Source organism: Apium graveolens, chromosome 6 (assembly GCF_009905375.1).
Source record: "Apium graveolens cultivar Ventura chromosome 6, ASM990537v1, whole genome shotgun sequence".
Taxonomy (NCBI): domain Eukaryota; kingdom Viridiplantae; phylum Streptophyta; class Magnoliopsida; order Apiales; family Apiaceae; genus Apium; species Apium graveolens.
The window spans coordinates 293569509-293582269 of record NC_133652.1 but is presented as its reverse complement, the minus strand read 5'-3'; positions in this window follow the sequence as shown (position 1 = coordinate 293582269).

Genomic DNA, 12761 nt, shown 5'->3' with positions numbered 1-12761 from the left:
TATAATAGTCCATTAATAAAATTAAACTAAGGCATGGAGATCTGTTTTGGCAGAATGGTTGGTTAAAGGGAAGAAATAAGAGCAAGAGAAAAGGTTGAAAGTGAGGAGAGGAAAAGAAAGTATATTGAGGAGATAGAAATGTATATACAAATATTGAAGAACTCAAGGCAAAAGGGATGAGCAAAATAACAAAGGATGGACACTTTCTAAACATCAATGTTGGCAGATTTTCAAGAATTAGGAATAGTTACTTGTACAGTTATCCATTAGGTGATAAACTTAAACTTTTAAAAGCTCTAAGAGGGACACCAATCATAGAGGAACCGGAAGTACTTGTAAAGTTAAAGGACCTCATTAGAGAAGAAACATGAGATGAGAAATTTGTCTAATGAATGTATCTATCAAACTCAAGAAATCCTTTAAGTATAAATATTGTATTTCTTCCAATTCTTATGTAGTGATTTATTGTTCATTGTAGCTTGGGGTTAGTCTTGTTAAAAGGCATGAATTTATGATAAGCAACCTTCTCACAAATTGGGGGAGTTTGTTGTGCAAGACATGCATGTACTATAACAAGACTAAGTAAAATTAACAGCTCTAAGTAAGTTGTATGATAATTTAAGTTTGCATTTTATATTGTATTATTTGAGTCTGCAAAAGTCTCAATAGATTAGACTGGAGTATTTTTCTCTAAACATTCTCAGGCCTAAGAATAATCTATAAGAGAAGATCATGAAGATCATCCCTTAGAGACAATATGAAAAAGCTTGGAGTTGAATAAATCTGTTTTGAAAAAAACATTCTAAGTAAAGAAATCAACAAGTCAGAGATCAAGTCACTACACCATAAAATGCGTATTGCAACATATTAATCATGGATGTTGCTATATTATGTTACATTAGCTACACTAATTTTGGCCTACTACAACATTATATTTTTATGTTACCTTAGACACAAATATGGTGTTGCTCTAGACCGAAAGTGTTCCATGTTAAAAAAATACATGCGTTATGTTGCCTTAGACTCATTAAAATTTAGTTTACTATATCTTTAAATAAAATTAAATTTTAAATAATTATTTGACTTTTTAAAACTATTTATATTGATAAAAATAATTTGTATGTGTTGATATTTTTATAAGAAGTCAGAGTCTATCAAATAAATGAATTTTTATTTTTAATTTTGAAAGTATTTTTCATTAGATTTAAAAAGGACATGTTTTTAAAAAATACAAATAAATATACTTCAACAAATTTAAAATAAAGTATATATTGTAAAGGAGTGGCACGTAAAACCATGAAATGGTAGAGCGGTAAAAATGACCGCCCGTCCAAAAAATTAAAAAAATAATAGAATAAAACTCACTTTCACAAGAAGAACTAAAATCTATTTCTCCCCACTCTCTCTCTTATAATTAGGGCTTCTTCAGTTTCTTCAAATTTGAGGGATTCTCAACTGCTTCTTCGAATTGGGGCTTCTTCAAATCAGGTTCTTTTATATTTTGAAGATTGTTCAATGGATCTGGGGGTAATACCCTTTCTTACTTTTGGTCAATCTCGCTTTCCCTCCCCACTCGTAGGTATCGTCTTCGTCTCTCTCTCTATCCCTCTCTCTTATTTCGTCAAATTTGGGTTTGATACTTGTAAAATGATTTGGTTTGAGGTTTTGTTTAATAGTTCAATCGATTGTTTAATCGATTAATTTCTTGGACTTAATGGGTTATTTGATTTAGTTGAATTGATTTGGTTCTTCAAATAAATTTCTCTCGACTTTAACTAATTACGGTGTCTCGATCTTTTATTTCCGTACTCAAATTCTGCTTAAATGTTAGTTGCGAAAGTTCAAGAGACCTAATTTCAGGTATTTTGCTCATTTGTTTTCTCTGAGCATTGTAATGTGGTTTCTATGAGCCAGATATTTTGGGGATATTTGATTTATTTAATGTCAATTTAAGGTGGTTTCTATGAGCAGGAGCATGTTTCTCAACATATTCAGGTCAGTAGCTTCTCTAATTTTTAATCCATGGGTTGTTATACACTAATGCATACTTCAGTGTTTGTAAATTAAGCCATTCTCTCTATATCAGGCTGATTCGTTGATTATGCTGTTGTTTGAGTTTCCCAGCTCTACAACATACTCGATGCCTTAAATTAATAAGCTGTTGGTAATATATCTTCCTTAAATGAAATGGTTCTCTTTGATGACACCTGTTAACTATGTATGTATATGTCTCTTTATGTTGCGTACACAGATGCTAATTGTGATTAAAGGTTTGTTTGTCGCACTTTATTTGACTCATGAACATTCCTGAAGTTAAGTTATAGTTCTTTCATTTCGCACTTTATTTTCTTGGCTTAACTGGAATGTGTCTCTTTGATGACACCGGCTAATTATGTTCATATATGTGACTTTATAGTTTACGGTATCTTTTACTTCTTGAGACAGTATCACACATCTCTGAGCGCTTAATCTGTAAATTTTCATCCAGATGAAAAGAAAAAGAGCTTTAGTTTCAGTTTATGAATTTGATTGGATTGAACTGAATAACTATTAAGATATTATTTTGTAATCTCTTTTATTTTTATTTTTCTTGGTGGCACTGTTTCACCAGATGTTTATGCTTGGGTAGTTACTTATTGCCTATAAATTATCAAACTTGATTGGAAATAAGATGTATTTTAACAATTTAATGGGTGAATACTATAGTAAATTAGTAATGAACTTCTGGTGTTGTTAATGCATTCAAACAAACAATATGGATCATAGTGCCTAGAATGAATCTGCATTCATATATCTTGCCTTGTCCCTCACAATTTTAAAAGTTAAAGATTGGACTCTACAATCCCTCTCAAATATCGTTCTTTGTTATTAATTATTCTCAGGCTCTTAGCTTAATAATGGATTCACAATGTAACTTTAATTCAAGTATGTTTCATTGGCGGTGGTGTGTACACATATACAATGCATTCGCTACATAAAGTGAACAAAATGAGTTCGTCATTGAAGTAGGATTTCCGCTTTCCAAAAAGATTATTTAAGAAAAGGCTGATGTATGGAAGTCAAGGAACTACCAGACAACATATACTGCCAAGTAAAAACTAATTATGTGATATACCTGAAATGATCAAATGGTTCAAAGCCTCGTCAATATTTTATTTACGAGATACATCGCGTTATACCCTCATAGACAATAAAAATGACAGTCTCACAAATATTTTATTTATCTTTAGGTGCTAATTGTACTTAAATATAATTTTACAACTTGGTTTTTGATATATTGATCCCTGCTAGTTACAGTAACAGTTACCCTCTTCCGACTCGTGGAGACTACTACATGCTTTGATAGTTTGTAGTAGTATGTATTTTCCTGTTGGTAGTAGGTATTGATGATCTTCCCAGTAGATCACACCCTGACCAGCCCTTGAAATAAAACAGTGTATGTAACTGAAGAGTATTAGTTTGATCCACTTTAATTTAATGTTTTCCAGTGTAAAAACACTGATGTTCTTGGAATTTAAGTTATTAGAATTCTTTTTAGTCTTCAAAACTCCCCTGAATTATATGTTCAAGGATCATAAGGTGATCTGGTTATATGTTGAATATTATTCTCACGTTATGATCTGGCCATAGAAAAAGTATTATTCAATTATTCTTCACTTTTTTTAATCATAAGCCCAGGTTTTAACAGTCTCATATATTTCTTAATTTATTCGCTAGAAGCTACTTCAAGCAATGAAATAATGAGAAGAATGACTACATTTGTGTCTAACCACACATCCCATTTTTGGAGCAAGCACAAGGTTTTGGTTTGGCTGGTAAGCACACATCTATGTAAATATATTAAGAATGAACTTGATTTCTATCTGAAACATTTGTTTTGAAACCTTATCTTTCTAATAACCTGCTTTCCACTCCATAATTCACTACCTTGATAATTTAATTGTATGACATGTCTCAAGTGCTTTGGAGGTCAAGCTCATGTTTTCCGAGTTTGTAGCTTTGTTTCAGTCTCCAATTTTGGAGTTCAATAAACCGAGCTACTACATGGCTTTGCGACTAGGATTCATAACAGTGAGTTTGCATTTGGACTATAAAGAAATCATTATTTGTAAAATCTGAAAAAATATTTTAAAGATCAAATTATCATGTAAAATGTAACAGGCTGTATATTAGTTAAAATTTGTAAAAACTGATGAATAGGCCAGAAATCAAACTTAACAGACCAGAAGCAAAGAATAAAGTATGTCATTTGTTCCTTTGTGATTTATTTCTTTAGTGGACTTTTAGTACAGATTGGTGCCATGGTAAAGCAACAACAAGATTCTACAGAAATGGGTAAAATGGAAGCCAGACTTGTTAGCACAACTAAAGAATCTGATATATGTGCTCTCTATTTTCTGTGTTTCTAAAGATAGCTTCCAGATTAAGTTAATTGTGATTCTCGTAAATTAGACTTGTAATGTTTGTATTTATTAGATTAAGAAGTTTGGGATGTATTAGATATAGTATATTTAAATTGTACATCGGTTTTATGAAATGGTATTGTTGGATGGATCGTTGATTAATGAATTCATTTTTGGGATTGCATAAATATCAATAACAAATTTTCATTTTTTTATTAGCAAAATGTTATATTAGCTTTATAAAATATTACAATAACAAAAAAATGGGACCCTTATTCCACGTAATAACTGTGGGCCCTAATGTGGGTCCCACTTTTTTAAAAATATTTTGGAATTTTAAGGTAACATAAAAATAAGTTCCGACTGATCTCTCTTTTTGTTGCATTAGCAAGCTAAGGCAACATATAAACAAGTTAAAACACGATGTTACCTTAGACCCCTAAGGCAACATGGAAAAGCCTATCTTTAAAAAAATGTTACCTTAGCTTAAAAGTAGGGCAAGAACAACATATTTACCCCCTAATGCAACATTTTTTTTGGTGTTACAGTAGGCATTTTATGGTGTACTGAGTCATATCGAGAAGTCATTCGAGAACTCCATAATGAATTATCGACAAGTCAAAAATAGCTTATAGAGAAGTATAAGAGATATTGACAAGTTATTTCTGCAAAATAGAATACAGAGATGTTGATAAGTCAAATTGAAGATGTGATTATGGGAGATATCGACAAGCCTTTTCTACATGCGAAAATTCAGAGTTCTCGACAATCCAAATTCTCTTATAGAGAACTCAGAGACTTCGATAAGTCAAAACAACTATAGAGAAATAAGAGATCTCGATAAGTCATTATACTTATTGAGATGTCGAGTTCTTTATATAACAAACTGGAGATCTCGATATAAACCTCAAGTACAAACTATAGACCAGTTAAACACTACGCCATAGATGGCCTATCGCAATAGTTTGATCATGAGTGTTACAAACTTATGTTACATTACCTATGCTCACCTTTGTCTCCGCAACATCACATTTTTTATGTTACCGTAGCCTTTACATCATGTTACTATAGATAGAAAGTGTTACACACTGCAACATGTATGAACTTATGTTACCATAGGGTATTAACAAATAAAATACTATCATTTTACAAAATAATTATATATGTATATAGTATTCAAATATAATATTTGAATTTAAATTATTTAACTTTGGAATATATTTAAGTAATAATTTAAAAATATTAGTTAAATCAAATAAGTGAAAAATTATATTTTGTTTCAAAAATTAAAGTACTAATGTTTTTTTAATATATAAAAACTTATCTTTAAAAAATATAAGTTCTGAATAATCCTATTATTTAATTTTAAATTAAAGTTGTAACTTGAGTTTGTAAATTATTGTAAGTGATATTATCTTTAAATAATAAATTATTTGGTACCAATTTATAATAGAAATTTTTCTTTAAAAAAAGAAAAACAAAATGCAAAACAGTGAATTGGACAGACCGGCAATTATTTAGGCCAAAATTGGAGAAGCTGCATAAAATTTGGACGAGCGGAAATATTTTTAGACGAGCGGAATTTTGGTTTGGAGAAGTCAAAATACTCTACCTACCCCCTTTCAGTCTCATCACTAACAAAAATTTCTCTCTCTCTCACAGCTCATTCTCTCTCAGCTATGTGTGGCATTTTCTACATTCTTTCAGTTTTATAGGTAAATTAAAATTGATTCCATTCATTTTAAGAGATAAATTTTCAAAGATTGATGGAAATGGTGGGTGCTTGAACCCATTCGAGCTTTAAAGCAAACTAGGGTTTTTTATGTTTGAATTGGGGGCTTTTGTTTATTTGGTTAATTCTGGATAAATGCTCTGTGTAATTGATTTTATCTCTTTATTCCAGGTTTAGTATGGTTTTCTTTGGGTTCTAATTTAAATTCTCGGTTTGGGCTTAGCTTGTGCTTCAACATTAAGGTACGCCCTATAATCTCTTTATCTCCATATGTGATTCCTCTCTTCTATAAATTTATATACAGTCTCTCTCAATCTCTCTGTGAACTTGTGTTTTTATGTTACAAGTTTTGTATTAAAAATATAACCCAGTCGGACTTAGTTTCGTGTTACCTGGTTTTGGTATCTCAAGGTTTTGTTGTTGTTAAATTGTGATAATTAATATGTTGCACTTGTGATACTGTAATTTCCTTGCTGTTGTGGCTTATATTTAAATGGGATTTTCGATAAGTGCTTATGTTTATAATACTTGTGTTTTATCTGCGTTTAATTTTATCCTAGAGACTGAATGGAAATTATAGTGTGACCTGATTTCTCGATACTGTAATTTGGAATGTTTTCAGATGCTTTTACTAGTGAAGTTGATATGTCTTCGATGTAGCAGAAGTATCTATATAGCCTTTGGTGGGGCTTGAGAAATTTAAGGTACACAATCTATTTTTTGTTTTTCATATTCTCCTTCCCCCATTGAAATCCAAGAGTAAATTGCTTTTTCTTTACTCTTGCATCCAAAATTCCCCCCTCTTTTTTACATGTTCTGTTAACTTCTATAGATTATGATCGACTACACATGTTAAAGTGTACAATTCCTACTATGTGCTGCTCTAGACATTTTCAAAAAATAAAAATTTTAAAACTTGTTTATATGCTGCTAGAAAACTGGCATTCCTGTAAATTCAAATATGCCTATCATAAATATATTAGACACTTCTTGGATCAGAGAGTATATCAACATAGCAGCTGCCATTTCGGAAGCTGTCAGTGTTTTGATGTGTGTAGCAGTATAGGTGTGTGACTTTGTGCTCTCTAAGACCTTTCCTGATGGATTATAGTTTTTGTTGATATGCTGATCTATAGATCATATTGGAAACAGTTATTCACTTCTTGATGCTTATTGCTACCCATAAAAAGTATATTTCTAAATAGTTGGTGTATTACAAGTCTGATACTCTTTGTAGTGTATAATTTTCATCCTTCCTTTAGCAGTTCGTATGGACAGAATTTGCAGACTAGTACATATATTGATGAAACTTTATTTTGCATTCTCCTATCAATTGCGGGGTTGGTTCTGTTCGCGCATCTAATTGGAAATATGCAGGTAACAACTTTTTTGGTTTGGGATTATTTTCCTTATCATAGTACAGTCGATATTTTCATTTATTCTAGTTCTTTCATTCATCTAATATCTTTAGTTTTTTTATAAAGCAATATTTGCAGTCGATGTCTGTGAGGATTGAAGAGTGGCGCGTCAAAAAAAGAGATATTGAAGATTGGATGAGACATCGACAGTTGCCTCATGTGCTGCAAGATCGTGTTCGTCGATTTGTTTAGTATAGATGGGTTTCCACTAGAGGAGTTAATAAAAATATAGAAGCCAGTAATGTGAGGTATTACAGCCTTGTACAACAATGGATGCATATGTTAATATCAAATAAATAAACTACAAACCTTCTCTGTGGAATTAAGACATGATTTTGTTTTAGTTGCATAAATTGGAATTAAGTAAAAACTAGGAATGACTACAGATGATTCAATTCATATTTCATAGAGAATAGTGATTACTATCCACATATTATGATACACATGAAAGATTCATAAAGATTTCTGGTCATATTTTCTCCTATTTGTTATGTTGAAGTAATTAGAGATTTTTTTTCTTCATAATAATATGAGAACACATTTATTATTTGTCTTGTGGTGTTGTTTTGGTATTAAAAATAACTAATCTAGACTATGTATGTTTTTGTTCATTACATGATGCACAATTATGTTCTTTGTATACTTATTGTGTGTCTTGTAGTGTTGTTTTGTAATTAGTTACCTATACTGTTAAATGTAGAAAGGAAAACAAGACGCAACAGCACCTGACGAATGCAGTTACCAAGTTATTCTGACAATTATTGCTGTGAACCTGTTTATTCAACAAAAGGTGAAAGTGCTTTACACAAAATTAAAACTTTTAATTTAAACTTTGGCTGCACAAGTGGTTATATCCCTTATCATATTATGTTCGTCTAATCTTTGCTTCTGTTGGTGTTTGTGTATAATTGTTCTAGACATGTCTTTAATATAATTATATCAAGGGTTTTTAATATAATATTTTATTTATGCTACTGTTATGCATTGATGAAAAATTATAAATTGTTATAAATAGTGACTTCATGGTGGTAAACTATTGATTGATGATGAACCAAAAGCTAATATTTGTATATGGCAGCGACTAAGGCTCAGGATGTTCAAGGGTTCACAGACTAAGCAAGGTCCAAAAAGAATCTTTAGACAGATCTAGAGGCAAACAAGAATGCAGTTACCTTTTGGTGAATAACTTAAAGTCAAAATTAGAGAAGCAGATGAGACGTAACATGATGTGACCGGTTCAAAGCCAGTTATTGAGATTTTGATGATTAGTTAAAAGTCGGTGCTTTTAATTGTAGTAATAAGGTTGCATTTCTATTAGCTAATTTGCTTGTATTGTTATGTATACCTAGTTAGAGGTACAAGGTTCTATTATTTTTGTTTATTTTGTTGACTTGTATGAAAAACAGGTTGATGGCATGTTCAATTTACAAACAAATTTTGTCATTTTTTTTAGAAATATGTTATATTAGGGTACTTCAATGTTACAAATAAATTGGTATAATATAATACAAATCATTATAAAACTGTTACAGTAGGGAAAAAATGTTACAATGATTTTGTGGCCCACATGTGGGGTCCACAGGTGGGGCTCGCATGTAGGGTCCATTTTTTTTATAAATTTCAAGTACAAAGGTAACATACATGTTGTGATACTATAGACATAGATTGATGTTACCTTTGATAGCTATTATAACACAAATGTGAATGTTACACCAAGGCAAAAGTAATGTTACCTTAGGGGCCAAAGGTAACTCGAAAAAAAGCAACTTCATTTTTATGTTACCTTAGGTCTTTTTCTGGATGTGGTAACACTTTTTTAGGCCTGTTGTAACATTTTCATGGTGTTGCTGTAGGCCATTTATGGTGTAGTGAAAGGTCCAAGATTACCAATCAACAAAAAAATCAATCATTGATTTGAAAAGTCTACAAAAAGTAGCTTGAAGAGTACAAGATCAAAGGCCAAGATTAACTTACAAAGTAAAGTCATGCACGATTTGCAAAGATACACTAAGCCAGAAATAGAAATATTTAGTTAACTTAAAATATGGTTTAGTACATGCTATTGCATGCGTAAAACCTATGTTTACTGTTCTATAAAGTAAACACTGGATGCTTTGTTTTAAGTGTACCAAATAGATCTAGAATTTCTTGTAACTCTCTCAAAATAGAAGCTGAGTTCTTTATCACCAAGAAACCCATAAATTTGTAGCAAGACATACTTGATTTTAATATAAAATTATGTGAGTTTTGAAGATAGTGTGTTCATGTTCATGCTTTATTATTTCTGTTAAAACACTTTATCTCTACAAGTTAAGCTACTTTACTCACCACTTCCATAACAGTTCAAAAAGCTTAAAAATAATCGAACATCCCCCACTATGTTATATTTATTACCTAACAGTTTAATATAAAGATATTTGCTCTTTATATGTTTAATTAACAAATTTAAAACAGTGTTCCTCACCCCTGAAATGTGAGGGTACATGTAGCACAAAAAATTAGTCTAAGCATGTGACAAGTTTAGAAGAAAATTTTCAAGAAACTCGTTCTTGCTCACTCAACAAAAGTGAATTCAAACATGTTAGTAAATGAACTGAATCAATTTTTACCATAACTTTGTAGAGCAAAACATGTCGTATTCATAATTTTTATATTCTATATATTGTTTATAGATTTGTTATACTAAAAGGTGGTATAAGGAAATGAGTCTAGTGTGTAAAGAACCTCAACTTTATTTTTTGCTAATACAAAGGGGCGAATGCACTTGTGATTTATATAAGTATTTGTTTTTTTGAATCTTTTAATATAAATATATGATAAACAAAATACATGACCCATGAATTCGTAAGAAAATAAGGTGTGATAATTGAACGGTTTTATTTATTTTACTATAAGGTGACTTCACCATACAATTTAACTCCATTAATTCACTTTGTTATAAAGTGATTTCTCATAATACTTTTTTGGCTTTACTCTTATGTTATTTTAGAATATAAATTAACTGAGTTTGCTACAGGGTGATTTCATCATATAGTATTGTTGACTTTCCATATAGACTATTAATTCTTAGCCGAAGCTAAAATAAATTACAGTTAGCAATCTAAAATTCAATTACAAGAGATTACAATCTGAACGAGCACCTAAAAGTGGAAGTCCAAAAGTCAATCTACTATAATCGTAATTACTCGAACTCCAATCCTATCCAACTTGTCAATCCTGAAATTTGTAAGTAATGAGATATATAGCCCAACAAGAAAACAATCAATCCAACTAGCATGACAAGTAACATATGTAACGCCCAGGAAATATTATGTAATTATTTTTCTCAATAAATAATTATTATGTGATTTTTATGTGAATTTTGGTAAATTATTTGATGATGAATAATAATATTTGGATGTTGATTTCTGATAAAAGTGAGATATTTTAATTTCCGATTATCCAGAATTAAATCTAGATAATTTTGGTATTTTTCTGATAATTTTTGAAATGTTTTATGATTTTATAAGGATTTATAGAATTAATAATGATTATTCCTTCATAAGTATAAAATTACTTTTTAGAATCAGATATCGTCCCACTTCAATCTTTTTTGCGTTTTTACAACACGAAACTCTTCCGAAAAACTACTTCCTAACCTAATCTGATAATTCTGAACAATTTTCATATTTTGACTTTCTCGATTCGGGGCACGGTTTGACCTGTATGAGTCCCGGTGTGAAATTTCTGATACGCAAATCATTTTATATATCGATAAAAGTCCATATTCTCAAAAAGCGAGACATTATCATCTTAATTTCGTATAATGTATTTTATAGGAAGCTCTGTTTTGATAATTATCCAAATTCAGTATTAAAATCGTATCAGTCTTTTTAGTTACTTAGCGGCTAAGTAACCTATTTTCGGATCCAATATGTAAATGTAATGATCGAATTATTAAATAAATAAAATATGTGATGGTTATGTCAGCTATGTGTTGTTGAATTCTTAATTGTCTGTGAATTGTTGGATGCGAAGATTAATTTTATAATTAATTATCGAGCTATATGTATTTAATTCATTTTAAAGTGATTTTTTTATTGAATATTTATTCATAAAAATGCTAAGATTGTTTCTAAAATTATTTTTGTTGTTCTATAATTTCATTTATTATTTTAGGGGTTTCTAAAATTTAGAAATCAATATTTTATTAATTATTTAATTTCAAATGATTTTCTAACTTCATTAAATTGTAAAATCAATATTTAATTTCAGAATGCTTCAAAAATCATGAAAATTTTATTTTATTAAATTTGGAATATTCTTAGAATTTTAAAATTTATTTCGGAAATTTTCTGACTTTTATTTAATCGCACATGTATTCGTTAAATTGAAAAGAGTACAGGTCTAATGAGCATTATCAAAATAATTTAGAAATCTTGCAAATTTAATTTTACTAACTCCTAATTATTTTGGGGTTTTTAAAATTATTTTCACAAACTTTTGAATTATCTTACTTATTAAACACTTGTTCAAATTTTAAAAGTACGATACGAAAAAGGGGTGATAACAGGAATACAATAGAGGTAACGAATAAAAAGGAAAAATAAAATCCCTGAACCCCTACCCCCTGTTCTTCTTCCTCACCGACTCTCGTCTCTCTCAGATAATCTCTCTCGTTTCTCTCGATTTCTCAGTGTCTCTCTCTCGTCCCTTTTCCTCCCTTCTCTCTTCCTCTTTTATTTCCCTTTCTCCCCTCCTTTGCTGCTCTCATTTTCTCCTTCCTATTACCTCGTTCTCTTCTCTGTTTCATCGCCGCCGCTGCCCTTACTCCGGTGGGTTTCGGTCGCTCCTTCTGTCCTAATTATGTTTAATTGGTGTACATATACCTACGCATATATATATATGTATATATATGGGTTGTTATCAGTTGTGTTTTGTGTGCCCTGTGTGCCCCCTGCTTCCGTCGTTTTCCGGCCTGTTTTCAGGCCGCATGTTGTATAGTTCCGGTTCTGTGAATATTGATTGTTTGATATTTTTTATTTTCTGCAGGAAAAATAATAATTGATTGATGTTTTGTGAAATAATATTTGTGCAGAAATTATAATAAATAATCGATCAAATTCGTGTCGGATGTCCGTAATAAACGGAAACCCGCGAATTTTATCGCCTTCGGCGATGAGCTTCGGCGAGCCGATGGTGGCCCGTGATGATTTTAATCTGAGTCCT